Source organism: Paroedura picta, chromosome 12 (assembly GCF_049243985.1).
Source record: "Paroedura picta isolate Pp20150507F chromosome 12, Ppicta_v3.0, whole genome shotgun sequence".
Lineage (NCBI taxonomy): Eukaryota > Metazoa > Chordata > Lepidosauria > Squamata > Gekkonidae > Paroedura > Paroedura picta.
The window spans coordinates 40,718,721-40,742,088 of NC_135380.1; the positions used below are offsets into that span (position 1 = coordinate 40,718,721).

The 23,368-nt window shown below is 47.4% G+C and overlaps 1 protein-coding gene and 1 long non-coding RNA gene across 2 annotated transcripts in view; one reads left to right on the forward strand and one right to left on the reverse strand.

The window, feature by feature from the left end:
* LOC143821404 (uncharacterized) overlaps window positions 1-19,716 on the forward strand; it is a 64,467-nt gene extending 44,751 nt beyond the window's left edge. Inside the window, exon 3 of the long non-coding RNA XR_013225792.1 lies at window positions 19,514-19,716. This is a non-coding gene — a long non-coding RNA (uncharacterized LOC143821404). The remainder of the gene's footprint in view (window positions 1-19,513) is intronic.
* The window catches only part of MEGF9 (multiple EGF like domains 9), an 84,410-nt gene that overhangs the window by 30,454 nt on the left and 30,588 nt on the right, over window positions 1-23,368 (reverse strand). The gene's annotated exons all lie outside the window — the stretch shown is intronic.

Consider the following 23,368-nt stretch of genomic DNA (forward strand, 5'->3'; position numbering starts at 1 on the left):
TTTAAAACAATCCATAGTTCCGAGCAGCTCCAATACTCTGTAGATCTATCATTTCAATTTAGAAACACATGTAATAGCCTGAAAAAAGCAATTTTGCATTTCTTATTCCAAACAAGCTCCCAGCTGGTGGACAAGTACTTGCTTTAAGGAAGGAAAGGAATCGTAGCCTCATGCCTGCAATTGTGCCCTAGCTGGGAGGCAGAGGCCCCAGCCACTGGTCACTTTTGATCGATCGCCCTGTTGCTGCCAGTGGTAGCTCTGGAACCAGCCAGGCGCAATAAGAGCTAAGGGGTGGGGAAGGAAAGGAGGACATCGACAAAGTGACAGGGCAAGAGGAGGAGATCACTCCATGCACCGTGACAACCAGAACCAGTTTTGTCTCCCAGGGGTGAAATCAAAAGCAGCCTGTGGCTGGAGGAGGAATACAATATGGGACCCGCAGCTTCTCATCATCAGCCAAGAGGGGCATGGGTCCAGGGAGTAAGCGGCTAGATGAACAGCTGTCAGAGCTCTGTCCACATTGGTCAAGGAGAGCATACTGGTGGTCCAAAGTAGGACCTTGAGATGGCCAAGGGGCCTCCAGTTTACCAAGTGCATCAAGCTCCGTGGGAAAGTCCTAGACGAGCGCCAAGATTTTCTCCGCAAGAAAGCTCGCAAATGCCTCCCAGCTAATAGCCAATTTGGAAATTCCTGACAGCCCACTTGCTAGGGGTGTCAAAGACTGAATTGTTTTGAATAATTGTGCTGGGCAGGAGCTAGCAGAGGCCACAGAGACCACAAAGTACTAATTCTTTGCAGCCTTCACTGCCACCCCATAAGCATTCATAAGCATCTTATAAGATGTTCTTATAGCTTTCCAAGGAGTTTTCCCCCAAACTCACTCTAGCTGTCTCAGTCGAACAGAGACTGAGCACAGCTCCTGGGAATACCAAAGAGCCAGCTTGGGTCAGGAGCAGAGAAGACATTTTTGGAGGGGGGGGGTTCCTTAAAGGTTTCAGAGTGTCAACAATGCCAACCCTCTACCAGATCATCCACTGAGTCTCCGGGGGGCACTGGATCCCATAAAGCATTCTGGAATCCTATAGGATCCCTTTGGGCAAGAGTCATTCTGCTCTCTGCCTACACTGGGCAGCAGTGGGGTACTGATTTGAGCCTCCATCACAATCTTGTAACCTGCACCAGACCCACTTGTATCTCCACCCCAAAGATTAAGTCCAGGGTGTGGCTGCTTGCTGTGCGGGACCAGTTACAAACTGAGACACTCACCATGGTTGACAGCAGGTCCACACTTTGCAAGGAGCTAGATTTCTATGCATGGACAATTATATCACCCAGGATTAGTAGCGTTGGGAATGGCAATGTCCAGTCAGCCACCAGCTCCAAAAAACTTGGAAGGGCATCTGTGCTGTGTTAGGCAGACGGTTCACCAAACAGGTGGCCAAACTCTCCAATGCGACCCACACCAGGCCTACGCATTCAATTAATGGAATAGTTGGGATGGGAAGTGACCTGAAGGAGAAAGCCTCTTGAACCAGCATCACCACACCCCTCCTTGACCTTTTGTCCAGGATTGGTGGAGAATCGAGAAACAGGATGGAGCAAGTTCTTTCACGACAACTGTCTCCCCTTCATGCACCCAGGTCTCGGTCGAGCATGCCATGTCCACTGTGGGCTCTGAGAAAAAAATCCGTAGAATAGATGTCTTATTTATATACCTGGCACTGCACAACACCAATGTCAGAGAAAGGTTAGCCTTCCTTTCCCCCTTAACCTTTGTACTGTGGGGTGGGACGAATAGTAGAAAGGGTCCAAGCATCTCCCATGCTTTCATTTCATATTCTAATATCACTTAAAAGGTGCCATTGGACTCCAACCTTGGCTGGCTCCTAAAGGAAGCAAGCTTAACTTCTCAAATGACGTCACCTTTATTACCTGCTATTACTGAAAACTATTACAGTGCCTAATTATGTAGGGATTAATTATGAACAGCTTTGCTTTCACTTCTAAGAGGCTTTTATTTCTAAGAAGTGAGTTCTTGTTCTGATCATTAGGGGACTTGGCAGCTCACACACTTGCAGGGGGGGGGAGAGCATATCCCTGACCTTAAGAAGATTACTATTTAAATGACATGTGACTGAGAAGGAGTCATAAAAGTAAGAATGAGGAGTTTTGAACCATGAAATATCTAAAATTAGTTCCATCAACACATGAATTGGCATCCTGTCAACTTTTGCAGATTAGAAGTTTGAGGTAAAAGTTTGTTTTCCATCCCTTTTTTTCCTACCTGTGATTTTAGTTTAGCTTCTGAGCATTCACAGGGTGCAAATTCAATATTCATCGTAGCAAGGTTGTAAACTTTTTGACAGATATCTGGGGTGACATATCATTTCAACCTATGTGATTCCCCCGGCGCATGTGCAGGCACTAAAAAGGTATACCCTGTGCAAGCACTGGGTCATGTCTGACCCTTGGGGTGACGCCCTCCAGCGTTTTCATGGCAGACTCAGTACGGGGTGGTTTGCCAGTGCCTTCCCCAGTCATTACTGTTTACCCCCCAGCAAGCTGGGTACTCATTTTACCGACCTCGGAAGGATGGAAGGCTGAGTCGACCTTGAGCCGGCTGCTGGGATCGAACTCCCAGCCTCATGGGCAAAGCTTTCAGACTGCTGCCTTACCACTCTGCGCCACAAGAGGCTCTATATGCAGGCACTATATTCACTAAATTGGGGGGGGGGGCGGTATTGATTTGCAACAATTTTTAAATGGACAGGCACAATTTACATTCCTGGGTTACGGCTACACCTACACAGTCTTTCCAGGCGCCCTCAATATTGCCATCAACCTCTCCAACTCCTGTGCAGACAAGCCAGTGCCTCATAAAAGCAACTTTCCCCCCATTGATGCATTACACGACAGCAACCTGTCTTGGTACTAGTGAACACGCTGCTCTGTAAATGCTAATCAAAGGGAAGCTTTCAAACTGCATAAAGAATCATCTTGGTGACTAACATGCACGCACACACACGCACACACACACTAAGTTTTCTAACTTCACAAAGGCAATGAGAATATTAGCGTTTTTTCCAGATCTTACATTTCTGCCACGGGAACATTCCAGTCTTTTTCCTGTCTGTACCGTGCCTGCCTTAGCAACCTCCCTACTGGACTACTGCAATTCACTCTATATGGGGCCACCTCTTGAAGGGTGTCCAGAACTGCGGCAGCCAAAATGCTTGTAAGCCACAGGAGAGTTCGTCCCATTCGATAAAGTGAAGCATCTTTGCAGAGATAGGGCAGGACCACATTAGCAGGACAACATGTATCCCAAAGCACATGTGTTACTACTGAGCTGTGGCCCTTTTCCATGCCATGCTTTGTCTTCACTGGTCCATGTAGTTCGGGGATGTCCAGAAACCCAAACAGAGAAAGACCCTTTTACAGCTCTTTGCTATGTAAGGCCCTTTCACTGCAAAGGCCTGGGTCCGATCTTGGCACCCCTGGCATGCAAACCATGCGCTGCCCCCTCCTGCTTCACTTGACAGTTCTGAGGTTCACCCCCACCATGTCACCCCAGTTACCACTTATTTTATACCCACCCTTCTCCCCAGTGAGAACTTCCTCCTCTCTATTCCATATTCTTCCTGCTTGTCCCCCCCCCCCAAAAAAACCCTCCCCTTTTCTCCTTGAAGAATCTGCCGTCTGGCTTTGACAAGGAATAAAAGAGAGAAGCACACTTGAGTTGGCAACTGGAGAGCCATGCAATGTTCCTTGGGAGAGATTGGGGGGGGGCTGTTAATTACTGCCAATTTAGATTCAAGTGGATAGCTGTGTTGGTCTGAAGCAGCACAACAAAGCAAAATCAAAGTCCAGTGGTACCTTAAGACAGCGGTCCCCAACCTTTTTATCACCGGGGACTGATCAACGCTTGACAATTTTTCTGAGGCCCGGGGGGGGGGTAGTCTTTTCCCGAGGGACATCGCCGCCACCACCTGAGCCCCTGCTCCACTTGCTTTCCTGCCAGCGCCCCTGACTTCCCGCGGCCTACTGGGGGTTGCTGCCAGCAGCAGCTGCGCAGTGCCACACCGAGGGGGAGCCCCAGCCATGGTGGCCGCTGGAAAGCACCAGCAAAGGTGAGCTGGCAGCAGAGCAGCAGGGTAGCCCCTGAGGCAACAGCCGGGGAGGAGGATGAGGAGGAGCCGCAGCCTGGTACCGACTGATCCATGAACCGGGACCGGTCCCTGGACCGGGGGTTGGGGACCACTGCCTTAAGACCAACAAAGATTTATTCAAGGGGTGAGCTTTCGAGTTCAAAAGTTCGAATTCAAATCTTTGTTGGTCTTAAGGTACCACTGGACTATGATGTTGTTTTGTTGCACTGCCAATTTAGTCATCCATCCCCCCCCCATAAAGACACATTTAACATATTTAACTGGCTGCTCCCCCACCCCCAAGAGTCAGATGGAACTGGACACAAATGCACATTATCTAGTGTCAGTTCCAACAATAGAGCTTGGTTGCAATGGGGAAAGCTTTTGTTGACAGATAAAACAATACACCCAACCCAAACTGGTGAAGGGCACAGCACAGGACACTGACAGCCAGCATAGTGTAGGTGCCCGTGGGCACCACGTTGCCCAGCAATGTGTTTCCTGGTAGCCACTTCCTCCTTATACAAAGCGAAGGTGTCCTCTCCCTTTAGAGGTGTCCTCTCCCTTTAGAGCAGGAGGCAACCCAGATGTGCCTGAGAGGAATCATTTTTGTGTCTGCTTGGAATAACCACTTTGAAGTAACTGCCACCAAAATAGGCAGATACTTGCCTTGCCTTTGTTGGTAAAGAGAACACAGGAGAGACAGAACCACTCCAAACCAGTGTCATGGCGTTTATTTGACCATAGAGCCTTGGGAAATTCCTAGAGGGTCATATGATATTGTTATGTCACTTCCAGGCACACAACTGGAAATGACATCACAACATTGACAGGTTTCCCCCTGATTTTCTGCTCCACCAAGCAGTGGAGGAGCTTGAAATGTGGGAGTGGAAGTGGCAAACTGACACCCTTGGCTTGAAACCTCCCAATACTTCAATGACAGAATCTTTCCTCTGTCAGACTAGGGAAAGGAGAGCCAGGCACAACTGTTTTGAGTTGCGTGGAGACAACAGGGCACAATAAAAATGCATGAGGTAGATCAGGACAAGTATGCTGTTATCCATCTAACTCCCAAATACACTCTGCTCCAACCGCTGGGGCCTAGTTTACCCTCTGGTGGCCTTAAATGAACTGGGTGGGGAACTCCCCTGCATTGTTTGCTCTTGTGAAATCTCCCTCTGACTTTTGCTGGCACCTGTGTGGGAAGCCACTTGGAGCCAGATGCTAACCTTTTACACAAGGACAAACACCTGAAGGACCCAGCAGGCCTTAAGGCCTGCATCATGCCTCTTAAGAGGATTATCTGAGCCACCCACAATGGATGTGCATTGGTAAACCACCTCCCATCACTCTGCCAAACAGGGATTTGCCCAGCAACTGAAATGCATCCAGCACCACCTGCCACGGATACCAGTTTGGCCCGGGCATGGAGTAAGTTAACTGTATTGGAATATTTGGGCAGTATTTCCTAAAGTTAAGAGAGTGCACAAGGCTTACAGCAGCAGCAGAAGCTGACCATGCAGTTTGCACGTGCACAAGAGAGAAAATGACAAAACAAGCTGAGACTTCTTTAGTCTTTTTATGTCATGTGAGTAGTAGTTTATAATTTATTAAGGAATTACATCTAGATGGTGCAGGAAAGAGACAGAATCCTAATCTATCCTATCTATCTAGGATGGATGCAGATGCCGGAACCGTGCTTGCATCCATGTTGCCACAGAACTGTGGGCTGTGTGAATGAAAGAGGGTGTTTTAAAAGGAGCAGGAAGGAAGCAAGTTCCCTGAGAGTTACCAGTCTACATCTCAAAGGGAACAGCAAGGAAAGCCAGAAACAAGGAGGATGCTCGGGCAGTCTCTCATAGTCCCTCTGAAGGCTGGGACTAAGAGACATTGCAGGGCCTTGTCTTCCAACAAACCGAAGGTCTGTTGCCTTCTCCAACATTGTGTGCACAGAACGGGCACAGCCAATCTGGCAAGGAACTTACTTGGCAGACCTCTTGGCTGCCCCATCTGCTTCCAGGACACACATTTCAAAAGGAAAGCCTGGAAAGCGATAATGCCAAATGCCTTTGAAATGAATTGACCGTGGGCTTTAAAGCATGAAATGAGCCCAGGGAATCCAGCCCTGTCTACACTGAAGCAAGATAAGCCATCAGTGCCTACAATGCGACTCAATACGCAACTGTTGTTGAGCAAAACTATTACAATAAGTGATCCTTAGTCAATAGCATCAGGCAGAAAGCTAGAAAGCTGCTTTGGATGTGACCACATAGCAAACCATTGCAGAAAAGAGTCCATGTGGCATATATTGATCATTGGGGGGGTGTATTATTAGCCAGGAGACTCAAGGATTGTCTGGCAGTCCAGAAAGGGACGTTTAGACGTGGTTTGACATTCATCATGATCCCTTGGAGCAGGGGTAGTCAAACTGCGGCCCTCCAGATGTCCATGGACTATAATTCCCATGAGCCCCTGCCAGCATTTGCTGGCAGGGGCTCATGGGAATTGTAGTCCATGGACATCTGGAGGGCCGCAGTTTGACTACCCCAGCCTTGGAGGAACTACCACCCAAATTCTGGGAGGTCTCTCATAGAAACGCTAGTTAGGGTCAGTCCACTTAGCTTCCAATATCTGACAGGATCAGGCTATCCAGGTCAATGTTAGTCCAATGTTAGTGGTGAAGCGGTTAAAGAGTTAGGCGTGGATTTAAGATTTATGTTGTGAAGTCACTGGCAGTGTCATCCTAAACAGAGTTACATTCTACTGAGCCCATGGATGCCAATGGATTCGGATGGTCCCAGAAGGGGTGTGACTGCGTTTAGGATGGCACTGCGTAAGACCTTAGGCGAGTCACTGTCTCTCTCAAGCCTAACTTACCAGACAGGTTTGATGTATGGTTAAAATGGGGCATGATCAGTGCTCTGAGCCAGCCTTAGCCTGGTAGGCCCAGTTTTGAATCTCTAGTCTGTTATGGCATTTTTGCTGGGTGATCTTGGACCAGCAGCACACTCAAATCCTAACCTACCTCAAAGGGTCGTTGTGAGGTAAAATGACAGAGGGCAGCCATCTCATGGAGGTGTACAACAATTCAAAACAGCAAAGTTAAAACCGAAACCTATTAACCCATTTAAAGCAGCATAAACATCCCTAGCTTCCAGGACTCTTCACATCATCCCCTCATATTACTCTCCCATGTTATTTGCCAGGGCAGGACATCACAAGGGAGAGTATTTCGAAGGGGGGAGGTTCTCAGATGTTTCTGGTGGCCCGGCCTCAACAAAATGCCTGGAGGAAGAGTTTTGCAGACCCTGCGGAACTAGGTGAGTTCTGACAGGACCCACATCTCCTCTGGGAGGTATTGGGAAGAAAGGCATACATAGGAATAACATCATTCTCCCCCCCACCTCCCAAAAAAGCTTGTGTTTTCTGCCATGATACAAAAAGGAAACATCTCCAGTATGAGAGTTCCTTATTTGGACACTGCAGCTCTGATGAACAAGAACACAGAAGTTCATCCACAGAAGTTCATCCACATACATACTGTTGCATATGTTGCCACATTAGTTTCTGGACACAACTCTAGGCGCAGGATATGACCTTAGAAGCCCTAAACAGCTGAAGAATAGAATATACAGAAGACTGCCAGCTTTCATATGATCCCAATGGAAAATAGATATTTGAAGGCCCTGCATAGAATCTTCCCACCACCACCACCACCATCAAAGATGAGACAAGAGGCTACCCAGGAAAGAGTCTTTTCTGTGGTGGCACCCCAATTGTAGAACATCCTCCCTCACAGCAGGGGACCATGCCACGTTTATCCACGGGTAAACTAGCCAGCCGTCGGTGCTACATGACGCCAAATTCCCCATCCATTAAATCAGGGGTAGTCAAACTGCGGCCCTCCAGATGTCCATGGACTTCAATTCCCAGGAGCCCCCTGCCAGCAAATGCTGGCAGGGGGCTCCTGGGAATTGTAGTCCATGGACATCTGGAGGGCCGCAGTTTGACTACCACTGCATTAAATGAAGCCTATGACAATCAACTTGCACACGTGGGGAGATTTATCAGGCATCTGCTGACCCACTATGTGCTCCGCCTGCCCTGTGAACATCAGCTGTTGGCCTGGTGACAAGATGCCGCTCTGGTTGTTTTGTGTTTTTGCCGCACTGCACTCTTTTGTGCAGTGTCACTACTGTAGCAAGAGGCTGGTGCCAAAAAGTGGCATCACCTTTGTGTGCAATGATGCTGATCGCTCGGCTCCCCTCGTCTCATCCCGCTCACAACTTTCGGGAGGAAATGCAAGCAGAAACCTTGGAAAGCTCGCCAGCTGCCTCTCCTGAAAGCACTGTTTCTTTTCTTTTCCTTTTCCCCAAAGAATTAAACTCTAACTGAGCCGGGATCCTGCACAGCCAGCACGGTGTGTATTCTGAGCTTTAGAAACAGGCAAAATTCTGCACCGGCAACTCGAATTCCATGCCAAGAACCACCATATTCTGCAGTGTGAATAAATGATGCAGCTTGGCTCGATTCAGCCCGGCTTTTTAAAAATGGGGTTCTCAAGTTCCTAAATACCGTCCAGAGTGAAATCTGCACTTCATAGGCACAGCAGTTGTGTGTGTGTGTGGGGGGGGGTAGGAACACAGAGCTAGACTAATTTTCTCTTTCTCACATGTGACAGTCTATCAGTTTGGGGTAGGGATTGATTGAAGTACTCAGCGCGCCAGCTGGCTGCATTTTCTACCTGCCACTAGTAAAACAATATCTCTGGATTTTAAGGGATTTGGACAGTCTGGTTTTTGCTTTCGAGGATGCCTTGACACAATTTTGTTAGTATGACATCTGTTCCACTGTTTCACATCATGGTCAACCGGATGCTCCTGGAAAGCTTGCAAGCACAGCCTGGAGACCAACTTCTCCCTATCGTTTCTCCTCATTAACTGGTGATCAGAGGAACACTGCCTCTGAGCAGCAGCTAAAAACTCTGTGGCTAGCAGCCACTAATGGACCTCTCTTCCACCACCCTGTGATTAATCATCTTTTAAAAACTCTGCTGAGCTAATGGACCTTATGTGATCTGAGGGACTGTCTCTCCCAATTTGTCCCCCGGAGAGTACTCTGTTCCCCAAGTACCAACCTGTTCATAATCTCTGGCCCCAAATATATCCATGAGGCCTCGACCAGGACCAGGGCCTTTACAGTGCTGAACCCAGCCTGGTGGAATGAGTTGCCATCTGAGATCAGGGCCCTGATGGAGCTATCACAGTTTTGCAGGGTCTATAAGGCAGCACTCTTCTGCCAGGCCTACGGCTGAGGCAAAAGCAATTTAACACCATATGGGCCCGTCTCCTTCCCTCTCGCTTTTCCTCTTCTCATTCCTCTGCAGGCTTATATTACCAACCCTGCAGGTCAGACGGAGGATGGCTGGGGGAAGAGGGGACTTTGTCAGTTGCTGATAATTTCATTATTTATTATTACACTAGCTTCAAAGCCCGTTCCTAAGAACGGGCCCTGAAAGGGTCCCCTCCTCTGGCCCCTGGCCAGGCAGCTTAAGGTGGCTTTGGGCCGCAGCTGCAGCCAAATCAAGTGGGGCGGGCGGGGGCTGGGCAGCTCGTTAGCAGGGCTGAGACAGAGTTCCTTAGCAGGCAGTCAGCAGGCCAGGAGGCCCTCATTAGCAGGCCCAGCCTAGCAGGTCAGGAGGCCCTCATTAGCAGGACCTCCACCAGACCCTTTGCCCAGGGCCTTCTCACCTGCTGCTGGCTCCAGGCACTGAGGCGTCTGAGAGCAAAGAGGCTAGTGTTCAGGGCGGGAGCCACAGGGGCAGGCCCAATCAGGGCAAAGCTGGCTGCACCCTGATTGGCCCTATTCCAACTTGGACAGCTAGACACATCCCACCCCCTAGGCTGTTTCTGAAATATATAGAGGAACAACAATGGATAAGGATTTATATTCCATCATTCCTAGTACAGCTGGCTCATGGTGAATTATAAGATACATAAAAAAACCAATACAACAATTTAAAAAACCTTCCCACCCCCCATCTTACCCCCCCCTTTAACCCTCTCTCCACACCAACCCTCAACTCATCCTATCCCCTACCCCCAACTGTATACATGGGAAGATGGCATTACAGCATTTTAGAGGACAGGCTAGACTGTCCTTCACTCCACCCTGCCCAGTCTCAACCAAAGGCTTGGCAGATGAGCTCCATCTTCCAGGCCCTGCGGAATTTAGTTCCTGCAGGGCCCTCAGCTGTTCCAGGAGTTCATTCCACCAAACTAGGGCCAAGGCCAAAAAAAACCCTGGCCCTGGTTGAGGCCAGGTGGACTCCATGTGGCCCAGGGATCTCCAGTCTATTAGTCACTGCAGAGTACAGAGACCTATGCAGGGGATAAGGAGTTAGATAGTCCCTCAGGTACAGTGGGCTCAGGCTATGTATGGCCTTAAAGGTAGAAAACATACCTTGAACCTGATCCAGTAGTCAACTGGCAACCAATGCAGCTGCCTCAGCACAGGCTGGATGTGTCCCAGTAAGGTCCCTCATAGCTGCATTTTGTACCAGCTGTAATTTCCAAAGCAGGGACAAGGTCAGGTCCGCAGAGTGAGTTACATAAATCTAACCTGGAGATGACCTTCATATAGATCACTGTGGCTAGGTGATCCTGGGGCAGATAGAGTGCTAGGAGTCTCACTTGGTGAAGATGGAAGAACGCCAGCTGGGCTACTTTAGTGACCTGGGCCTTCATAGAAAGGGAGGACTCCAAGGTCACAGCCAAGTTCCTGGTGGCGTGCAAGATCTTCAATTGCACACCATCCAGGATGGGTAAACGTTCTTACTGATCTGGCCCTTCCCTACTCAACCTAGTCTTGTCAGGGTTGAGTTTCAACCAACTTTGCTTGAACCAGACTATCACTTCTTCCAGACATCTGAAGAATGACTCTGGTGGGGAGCCAGGGGAGCCATCCATCAAGAGATAGAGCTGGGTATCATCAGTGTACTGATGACAACCCAGCCCAAAACTCTACACCAGCTGGGCCAAAAGGTGGATAAAAATGTTAAACAGCATAGGGGAGGAGAGGACCACGTTCTGCGGAACCCCACATTGATAACTACACTATTGCTCTCCTCCCACGCTACCTTCTGTGTACGGCTAATTTTAGTATTTTTTTGTATTCTTATGCTGCTTAAACTGTTTCATCGATTGTTTTAGCCTGCTCTTCTGAACTGCTCCAAGCCCATTCATTGAGAGGGGTGGTATACAAGTTGAATGTTATAACAACAGTATTGAATTTTGGAACCAGGAAGGGCACAGCCATATAATGTAAGACACTGAGAAGCCATTGTTTTCAAGGACAAAGGTGACTCAACAACTTCAAGACTGCATTGCACAGCACGACCCAGACTGAGGCTTACATATCTCTACCAGGAAGAAAGGTTCATTTTGCGAGTCCTCTGGTATGCTGACTCCAAAGTCCTGATTCAGCTGTGCATATGGCATCATCAACTGGACAGCCTTGCCCTGAAGTCCTTTCTCCCTCTCCTCCATTTGTCAACGCTTTTTTTTTTTCCTGGCATCTGCAATTGTGCTGGTGGCTCCACTGAACCAGAAGGGCAAGGATAATTGCTATTTTGCTACCCTGTCTCACTTTATCCCTGAGGCTCAAAGCAGGTAGTCACTTGACCTTATTTGTTATCTAAGCAACGAACTGGGACGTCAAACAGCACACAGCACAGTGTTTCCATTCTGTCATTGCCAGATCAGATGGCCAACTGCTCCAACCCGACTCTTCCCTCAAACCCTGCTCTCTTCCTATCTGTTGAATCTACATATTCAGGATTTGGACATCATGATGGTCACAAACCTTTAGACACAGGGACAGCCTTAAAGGGGGATAATTGCATGGAGGAGAGGCTGATCAACAGCTACCAGCCACAGTGATTAGTTAAAAGCAGAATGCCTCTGAATTCAATCTGAATTGATTGTTGAAGCTGAAACCATAACAATTATAAAAAGCATTAAAACAGTAAAATGAAAATCTCTCTCTATATATACATATACATGTCACAGTATAAACAAGTTATCAGAAAAAGATAATTGCAAGAAAAGTGGAAGTGCAAGTGGAATAAAAGAATTATACATCAAATAAAATAAGGATTCCTCGGCTATACTTGGAACAAACATTTTTCTAAAAATAATGGATGAGGGAATGAAATTAGCAACTATTAAAGTGAAAGGAGAGAAAACGTCAGCCAAAAGAAATATTATTTTATCACCCTCTGAGCCAGAGACAGTAGACAGTATTGTGTTCAACCTGATCTGGACATCATTGTACAGAGGGCAATACAGGACATAGTGGACAAGGTTAAGCCCACAAGGACACATCCGGCAATCTGGTGGAACCTGATTAAATCTGCCGTGCAAGTATGCAGAAGGGAAGATCTGACGCTTGACACGAGTAAAGGCTTCTATAAGATGGGTGTTTGTTAGCGCAGTGGTCCCCAACCTTTTTATCTCTGGGGACCGGTCAATGCTTGACAATTTTACTGAGGCCCCGGGGTGGGATAGTCTTTTGCTGAGGGACGGCGCCACCACTGCCTGAGCCCCTGCTCCACTTGCTTTCCCGCTGGTGCCCCTGACTTCCCGCCACCCGCTGGGGGACGCTGCCAGCAGCAGCTGTGCAGTGCCATGCTGAGGGGGAGCCTCACCAAAGGTGACCCGGCGGCAGAGTGGCAGGGCAGTCCCCGAGGCAGCAGCCAGGGAGGAGAACGAGGAGGAGGTACCGACTGATCCACGGACCGGTCCTGGTCCCCGGACCGGGGGTTGGGGACCACTGTGTTAGAGCATTTGGATCATTATAGTCAATGGATGATCCATGTATATCTGGGGCTCGGTGGGGGTGGGGGGGTCTCTGCTCCAACCCGACTCTTCCCGCAAACCCTGCTCTCTTCCTATCTGTTGAATCTACATATTCAGGATTTGGACATCATGATGGTCACAAACCTTTAGACACAGGGACAGCCTTAAAGGGGGATAATTGCATGGAGGAGAGGCTGATCAACAGCTACCAGCCACAGTGATTAGTTAAAAGCAGAATGCCTCTGAATTCAATCTGAATTGATTGTTGAAGCTGAAACCATAACAATTATAAAAAGCATTAAAACAGTAAAATGAAAATCTCTCTCTATATATACATATACATGTCACAGTATAAACAAGTTATCAGAAAAAGATAATTGCAAGAAAAGTGGAAGTGCAAGTGGAATAAAAGAATTATACATCAAATAAAATAAGGATTCCTCGGCTATACTTGGAACAAACATTTTTCTAAAAATAATGGATGAGGGAATGAAATTAGCAACTATTAAAGTGAAAGGAGAGAAAACGTCAGCCAAAAGAAATATTATTTTATCACCCTCTGAGCCAGAGACAGTAGACAGTATTGTGTTCAACCTGATCTGGACATCATTGTACAGAGGGCAATACAGGACATAGTGGACAAGGTTAAGCCCACAAGGACACATCCGGCAATCTGGTGGAACCTGATTAAATCTGCCGTGCAAGTATGCAGAAGGGAAGATCTGACGCTTGACACGAGTAAAGGCTTCTATAAGATGGGTGTTTGTTAGCGCAGTGGTCCCCAACCTTTTTATCTCTGGGGACCGGTCAATGCTTGACAATTTTACTGAGGCCCCGGGGTGGGATAGTCTTTTGCTGAGGGACGGCGCCACCACTGCCTGAGCCCCTGCTCCACTTGCTTTCCCGCTGGTGCCCCTGACTTCCCGCCACCCGCTGGGGGACGCTGCCAGCAGCAGCTGTGCAGTGCCATGCTGAGGGGGAGCCTCACCAAAGGTGACCCGGCGGCAGAGTGGCAGGGCAGTCCCCGAGGCAGCAGCCAGGGAGGAGAACGAGGAGGAGGTACCGACTGATCCACGGACCGGTCCTGGTCCCCGGACCGGGGGTTGGGGACCACTGTGTTAGAGCATTTGGATCATTATAGTCAATGGATGATCCATGTATATCTGGGGCTCGGTGGGGGTGGGGGGGTCTCTGAAGTAGAGGCACCAGATTTGCAGCATTCCAATGGAAGGAGGAAAAGGCATTAAAACTTTAAAGAAGATGCAGTGTCTTTAAAAATTTTAAGCCTTTTTCAGGACCAAGAGCAGCAGGAGGGAGGGATGGATGTGAGGACACGTGAACTTGCAGTTCTTTTAAAAGCCTTCTTGGAACTGGAGGGTTCACCCCAAAGGCATTTAAACAGACTGAGAACCTTTTAAATGCTCTTCAACTACAGTTATCTGGCAGTCCTAAAAAACAAAACAAAAAAAAAACAACTGTCTGAGCCATTTTGGATAACCAAAAATTAGCAGAAAGATCAATCTCCCTGAATCCATATTATGAAAAATTCCTATAAAGTATATTTTCATGTCAATATTTTATGTTTGTTGTTTGTTTCATGTTGTTTTACTGTATTAGTTTTAATGCTGTAAGTCACCATAAGACTCTTTGGGTGAGCAGTGACAAAAGAAATCTAGTAAATAAATTACTGCACCCTCCAAAAAAAACAATTAGCATCTAAGACCATGGCAGTCTGAAACTGGCTCTCCACGTTAAACTGCAATGCAAAATAGGTTCAATTTTCACCAGCAATGCCAACCCCTATAGTCATGCCCCCATGAGTCCATCTGTTACGAGAGACCTGTTCAAGGTAACTGTGACTCAAAAGATGAAACCAAGATTTTCCAAGGAAGTTCAGGCTGTGTGTCACATTAGTCTCCCCCTCCCAAACTCTATGCATGGAGTTAGCTCACTTAATAGCCAGTTTCACTATAATGCACTATAATTCGCAGAGTGGTTTGTCCAAACAGGCCACCCACAGAATTTCATGACTGGCCTGCCTCAGTGGCAGTCCTCTTCCCTCACTCCCTTTTGAAAGCCAATAATCTAAAATTAGATCTTTAATTTAACCACAGATCTCTGCGTGAGGCATCCTCTCTCAACAGCCCCCCAGACATCTCCCCTAGAGTAGCTCTTTATTGTGGAACGTTCTACTGGTTCACATGGGCCCCTTGAAAGGGGACAGTGGAGATGAGAAAGAGGCAAATAATTCACAAATGTCAAAATGCACTTTCCTTTTTAAACAAGTAGTAAATTTCCAGGAAGTCAGACCTGGGAAAAGGGAAGTGACTGGAGCAAGGGAGAGAAACTCCAGGGGGAAAGCCTGCCATTCATTCATCTGGGGCCAGTCTCAGATTACATAATTGTGTGCCAAAGAGCCTCAATAATGATGCTATTACAGTAAGTGCTACTGCCTCAGGTGTCCAGCCTGTTCTTGAAGGCAAGCAGCTGGTGGCAGGCACAAGCGAAGTTTGTTCTGAATGGCTGGTCTTTGCCTTTGGGGGCCAGGTTAAATACTCTTTTTTTCCCCTCTGGGAAGCTATTGTGGTGTCAGGGGGGAACATTTACATGCACTCTCCAGATTAAAAAATGCTCAAAGTGGCTTAAACCTATGCAAAAATAATTATCATAACAATCATGGATGGATGGATGGGATTCCCCCCTGGATCCATTCGCCAGATGTTTGGAAGCCATAGCTGGATGGTTAGAGCAGAGTTGCGTGAAACCCAACCCCCCCCCCTCCCCAGATGGAGGTCCTGTGGTTGGGTAGAAAGGAAGCAGGATGGGAAGCATGTTTGCCCACCCTGACTGGAATGCAACTGACCACCGCACCCCAGACCAGGAACTTGGGAGTGACTCAGGACATCTCACTATCCACGGAGGCGAAAGTCACTAAGGTAGCCCACCAGGCATTCTACTACCTTTGTTAGGCAAGGCTACTAGAGTCCTACTGACTACAGTGATCCATGTGATGGTCACCTCCAGAACTGACTTCTGTAACCTGCTCTATGTGGCCTGCCCTTGTCTCTGACTGGGAAATGGCAACTGGTGTGAGGGTCCTCACTGGAACACCTTGGAGGACTCATATCCAGCCAGTGCTGAGACAGCTGCATTAGGTGCCAGTTGCAGCCCGGATCCAGTTCAAGGTTAACTTCCAAGGCCCACCGCGGTCTGGGACCCATATATCTGAGGGACCGCCTACTGCCTTATGCCCCTCACAGGGCTTTGTGCTCTGCAGGTTGGTGAATCTGGGAAACCAGGTAAGTTCAGTTGGCCTCGACCAGAGTCAGTGCTTTTTTGGTCCTGGCCCCGACCTGGTGGAATGAGCTTCCAGACAAGCTGAGGGCCCTGCAGGAGCTTCCAGCATTCCACAGGGCCTGCAAGATGGAGCTCTTCTGCCAGGTCTATGGTTGAAGCGAGACCAGGAAGATCTGATACCTCCCTGGCAGATGAGGAAGAGAAGATCTAGAATTTGGAGAGCCCCCACTAGCCGACCATCACTGTCAGGGATGGGCTGACACTCAGGGTCTCCCTGATACCGGATGATAGCTAGTGCTATGGGATTTTGAACTGACGCCACTATAGGGAATTTTTTAATGAGTGTTTTAATGGGATTATGTTGTATGCTTTAACTGGGGTTTTGTTTGTGACTCGCTGCGAGCCGGTTCACTGGGAGTGGCAGGATATAAATTGAAAAATAAATAAATTCAGAAGTATTACATTTGAATCAGCAAAATTAAAATAGGAAAATGGGGAGGTAGGTTTTTGTTGTTGTTGATGGCTGACAGAAGTTATAAGGCTGAAACACATATTCCCTCAGTGATCCCTCCTTCTTTCCTCAATGCTTTAAACTATCATTCTTATATTTTGTATTTATTTCAAGTTTTGATTTTAATGATCCATTTGTGTGTTCGTTTTAATGGCCAGCCTATGTTGGCAGAATGGAGGCCCAAATCACAAAGGTGACTCGCCTGGCGCTTTTTTACCTGCACTAGACACAGCAGCTCACACCCTATCTCTCAGCATCAGACCTAGCCAGGGTGATCCATGCGACAAAAACTTCTTGACTAGAATTCTGCAACGTGTTCTACACAGGGCTTCTCTTGAGACTGCTCTGCAAACTCCAGCTGGTCCAAAATGCAGCAGGAGTCCTTACAGATGATGCCTTTCCCTTAAGAAAACCAGAATCCCTGGCCAGGCTGGACTCGGAGATTCACTTCCCCACCCCAAGTGGTGGTCAACATTTCCCTGCGCATGCAAGAAAGGTCCACAAGAATCAAGCCCTGACACAACCCTTCCTGTCCACCCACTCACAATCTACCTGGGATCTTTTTTTAAATTGGTGCACTCAAAGTTTGTTGTAATTTTCACTTCATATCCTAGGTTATTCCCTGGATACTAGCAATGTGCAGAAGCCCATGTGAGCATTACATAACACACAATGCATTACATAATACACCACTTACTGGTTTAAACAGTAAGGCTTTCGCACTACTGTTGCTGCTAATAGCAAAACATTTAAATGTGTCTCTAAACTCTTGTACCGTGTGGATAAAGAATAAATCCATCTAGGATTTATAGCACTGTCCTCAGCACAGTCTTCTCCTGAGGACTCAGAAAACAGAACTGTCACCTATAAGTGGTGATACTTCCATCAGTGGTGGGCCCAGTGGGAGTACAGCCTTATGGCCCCTCTTGGGGGCAGGGGGCAGTCCGGAGAACACGGGATAATTAGTGGAGCCAGCAAGAAAAGTTCTCATCGAAACACGCAAAAACTAAAGGAACTGTAATCCTCACAAATGGCATGCTCCATAGGCCAAACTACATTATCTTGCTGAGGTTGATGGGAATTATATGGTAATTCAGTTCCCATTCCACATGCTACAAAGTTCCCTTTTTTGCTGGGGGACAAAATGAGGACCCTACCAGACAAATGGAGCTTTGTGCCTCCTGCATACACGCCAGCCTTTCTGACTGCAGCCCCCGCCCCCATTACAAACAGACTTCATGTTCTCAAACTACACGCTCCGCTGCAAAAATGACTTAACAGTAATGTACATAATGTAATTTCATAATGGAACATACGATGGTTCTATCGGGTGGCTCAAGAACATTAAAAGTCAGGGGGGCGAGGCGGGAGGCATTAGCAAACCCTCCAGATGAACTCTGGTCACAAGCAGAAGAGGCGTGCCAAGGAGGAATAGAACTTCCACTTCGAATCTATTAGAAAGTCCTGGTCCTTCAACAAACATAGCTTCAGGTGCCAGGATCTGTCTCATAAGAGATATCTGCAGCCCTTGTTCACAGGGTGTAGCTTTCAGGCAAATTCCTTCCCTTTTATAAACTAAGCACGCTATGCAGATACAGACAAAATCTTATCTTCTCCACTGAAGTTTGAAAAAGACTGGCACCCTTTGGGACGGGCGTTTCCCCCCCCCCAAGAGGTTCATTGCTGCAGGCATGATTCATCATCTCACGGAATTCGGCTTTCCGCCGCCACCTCTGTTTTCCCTTAAACACGTGGATCTTTTTTGCATGCCACTTTTGGAAAGAGACCAAAATGTGTTGCAAAACATACAGTCAAATGCAAACGAGACACGAGCCTACCTAACCTTTTTGATTTCCCCCTCACACTCTCTTTTGCCTCCAGATTTCTTTCCAAGATGCTAGGTTTAAAGAAAACAAGATGCCTTGTTTCAATTAATCTTATGACAGAGGACAAAGAAATAATGATTCACGTTCCATTGCTTTTGTAAACAAACTTCTCCAAATTAATCAAAGAGAACAGACCTGTTGGCTCTTGTCAGTTCTGGTTTCTTTCTCTCTTTGTTCTAATATCTTCTGTTTCATCCCTGGAGTCTCCTATTTATAGCTACTGCCTTCCCTGGTATTTGGTCATACACGTGGGTCAGGTTTTTTTCCAAGGTGGTAGGAATGCATAAAGAACTCTGCCTTCAGATCATGGTAGCTTTGGGGATCCACCTTCATACCCAGGTATGCCTTTTCCCCAGCACCTATGTTTAGAGCTGTCAGATCTTGAGATCTGCCCGAGACGAAGGCTTGGGGACTCACTATCAGAATAGCATGTTGAACTCCCTGGCCCATGATGGCTTCCCTGAACACTTGCCTATGGTAACTAGAGAAAGGGGGCAATAACAGATCAATCACAACATGCACAGCAAAAAGGGGTTCTTATAAAACCTACGTACTGTCGAAGGCCTTCAAGGCCAGAGTCAACTGGCAGTTGTGGGTTTTCCGGGCTGTGTGGCCATGGTCTGATAATTTCAGACCCTGGAGTTTTGCTGGTAATTGGCTGGCATCTTCAGAGGCAGGACACAGCAAGAGGGGAATCTCTCCGTGCCATCTTGCCGTCTTTCCTCTGAAGATGCTAGCCACAGTTATTGGCAAAATGTCAAGGACAATTTGGGGACATATGCTTATAAAGTATTCTCTGTTTGTTTTATCTAGGCTGTAAGCTGCCACGAGCTCTGTCATGGAAGGAATAAACAAAAATAAGGAGTCCACCTCTTCAAACCCATATGACCATGACTTGCAGACATTCACCAGAGGTATGATGCCTCTGGTCTATGGAAGCCTATGGAAGTGTTATAGGCAGTACAGCTGTTCCATGTGACATCCTTACCTTCCCAGGTTCTACATCACATATTGGAAATGCTGAGAGGACCTTGTTGCTGTTGTTGTTAGTTGCAAAGTCGTGTCCGACCCATCACAACCCCATAGACAATTATCCTCCAGGCCTTCCTGTCCTCTACCATTCCCCGGAGTCCATTTAAGCTCGCACCTGCTGCTTCAGTGACTCCATCCAGCCACCTCATTCTCTGCCATCCCCTTCTTCTTTTGCCCTCAATTGCTCCCAGCATTAGGCTCTTCTCCAGGGAGTCCTTCCTTCTCATGAGGTGGCCAAAGTATTTGAGTTTCATCTTCAGGATCTGGCCTTCTAAGGAGCAGTCAGGGCTGCTCTCCTCTAGGACTGACCGGTTTGTTTGCTTTGCAGTCCAAGGGACTCGCAAGAGTCTTCTCCAGCAATCCTTTTTCAGGGACCGACAGAACAAATGAAGCAGTAGCTCATTGGTATACGCCAGGCCTTCTCAACCAGGGTTTTGTGAATGGGTGGGAGTATCTCTCTATCTATCTATCTATCTATCTATCTATCTATCTATCTATCTATCTATCTATCTATCTATCTATCTATCTATCTCTATAATTTAAATCTGTTACAACATTTACCAGGCAAATCCACCCTCCCCCTCTCTCAAAATGGCCAATTATTGGCCTGGAGGGGGTAAGAAGGAAGGCCTGACCCCAGGTGGGCACGTACACAGCTATGTTTCCCAACCCCACTTCTGGGGTTTCTCAAAGCCTGAAGAATGTTTCAGGGGTTTCTGAATGGTAAAAAAAGTGGAGAAAGGCTGGTATACACAGTGGAGATTTGGACCTATTCTGCACTGGTGGTGCCGCAGGTGTTTGCAGCAGGGCACTCCACCCCACTGCTTCCTGCACCCCACAGGGGAAGGTTTTCCCCACCAGACCCAGTCCACCCTGGATTAGTGCCTCCACACTAGGCAGATGGGGCAGAAAGGTTCCACTGCAGGAGGGGGGGCAGCAGGAGACATGTTTTTCTCTGTTTATGAACATGTTATCAACACCATTCTCCTAAACAGAATATGACCTCAGCGGCAGAGCGCAGTACCATGGAGTCAGTCCCTTCCAGAACACCGTAGTCTGGCCAGGGCAGGGGGAGGAACTGGGCCTGGACAGACTGACTCTTCTCTGCTCCTATGGCTCTCACGGCACGGGAGGGAACGCGGGAATAATCCGCATTCCCTTGCTGCGGGGCAACCTAGGGCCTGAACCAGGCCAGGCCTGTGCTGGCACCGACATCATCCGCTAGTGGGAATTAACCCCACAACCAGACCAGCCTGGCCTTTAATCGTTGTGCAGAAATGATCTTGGAGATATAGCATTAACACTGCAAACAAGGTTGTGCTCTTCAGCGGCCAAAGTGGCTGTTCGAGCTTGAAGTGCACAACCCTATCGCAAACCATGCAACTCTGTTTATTTTTAGAAGCCAAGAACATCGTATAACATGGTAGAGCCCGGGGTTTGCAAACGGACAGCCTGAAGTCCAGTTCCTGGCACTTCCAGTTAAAAAAGGATTCTTTAAGTTGTTGTTGTTATGTGCGAAGTCGTGTCCGACCCATCGCGACCCCATGGACAATGATCCTCCAGGCCTTCCTGTCCTCTACCATTCCCCGGAGTCCATTTAAGTTTGCACCTACTGCTTCAGTGACTCCGTCCATCCACCTCATTCTCTGTCGTCCCCTTCTTCTTTTGCCCTCGATCTCTCCCAGCATTAGGCTCTTCTCCAGGGAGTCCTTCCTTCTCATGAGGTGGCCAAAATATTTGAGTTTCATCTTCAGGATCTGGCCTTCTAAAGAGCAGTCAGGGCTGATCTCCTCTAGGACTGACTGGTTTGTTCGCCTTGCAGTCCAAGGGACTCGCAAGAGTCTTCTCCAGCACCAGAGTTCAAAAGCCTCAATTCTTTGACGCTCGGCCTTCCTTATGGTCCAACTTTCGCAGCCATACATTGCAACGGGGAAGACCATAGCCTTGACTAAACGCACTTTTGTTGGCAGGGTGATGTCTCTGCTTTTTAGGATGCTGTCTAGATTTGCCATAGCTTTCCTCCCCAGGAGCAAGCGTCTTTTAATTTCTTTGCTGCAGTCCCCATCTGCAGTGATCTTGGAGCCCAGGAAAATAAAATCTCTCACTATCTCCATTTCTTCCCCTTCTATTTGCCAGGAATTGAGAGGGCCGGATGCCATGATCTTTGTTTTCTTGATGTTGAGTTTCAAGCCAACTTTGGCACTCTCCTCCTTCACCCGCATCAACAGGCTCTTTAGTTCCTCTTCACTTTCTGCCATTAGAGTGGTATCATCTGCATATCTGAGGTTGTTGATATTTCTCCCTGCAATCTTGATCCCAATTTGTGACTCCTCTAATCCCGCATTTCTCATGATGTGCTCTGCATACAAGTTAAATAGGCAAGGCGACAGTATACAGCCTTGCCGAACTCCTTTCTCAATTTTGAACCAGTCAGTGATTCCATGTTCAGTTCTCACTGTTGCTTCTTGACCTGCATATAAATTTCTCAAGAGACAAATAAGATGCTCTGGTATTCCCATCTCTTTAAGAACTTGCCACAATTTGTTGTGCTCCACATAATCAAAGGCTTTAGCATAGTCAATGAAGCAGAAGTAGACGTTCTTCTGGTACTCCCTAGCTTTCTCCATGATCCAGCGTATGTTGGCAATTTGATCTCTAGTTCCTCTGCCTCTTCGAAATCCTGCCTGTACTTCTGGAAGTTCTCGGTCCACATATTGCTGGAGCCTAGCTTGTAGGATTTTGAGCATAACTTTGCTAGCATGAGAAATTAGTGCGATGGTGCGGTAGTTTGAACATTCTTTGGCATTGCCCTTCTTTGGGATTGGAATGTAAACTGACCTTTTCCAATCCTGTGGCCATTGTTGAGTTTTCCAAATTTGCTGGCATATTGAGTGTAGCACTTTTACTGCATCGTCCTTTAAGATTTTGAATAGTTCAACTGGAATGCTGTCACTACCACTAGCTTTATTGTTGCTCAGACTTCCTAAGGCCCATTTGACTTCACATTCCAGGATGTCTGGCTCCAGGTCAGTAACTACCCCATTGTGGTCATCAGGGATGTTAAGCTCGCTCTTGTATAGTTCTTCTGTATAATTTTGCCACCTTTGTTTGATCTCTTCTGCTTCTGTGAGGTCCCTACCATTTTGGTCCCTTATCATACCCATCTTTGCATGAAACGTTCTCTTCATATCTCCAATTTTCTTGAAAAGATCTCTGGTCCTCCCCATTCTATTGTTTTCTTCTATTTGTTTGCACTGTTCATTTAAGAAGGCATTCTTATCTCTTCTAGCTTTTCTCTGGAATTCTGCATTCAATTGGGTGTATCTTTCTCTTTCTCCCTTGCCTTTCACTTCCCTTCTCTCCTTAGCTATTTGTAAAGCTTCCTCAGACAGCCATTTTGATTTCTTGCATTTCTTTTTCTTTGGGATGGTTTTAGTTGCTACCTCTTGTACAATGTTGCGAACCTCCGTCCATAGTTCTTCAGGCACTCTGTCTATCAGATCTAATTCCTTAAATCTATTTGTCACCTCCACTGTGTATTCGTCAGGGATATGATTTAGTTCATACCTGAATGGCCTAGTGCTTTTCCCTACTTTCTTCAATTTAAGCCTAAATTTTGCAACAAGAAGTTCATGA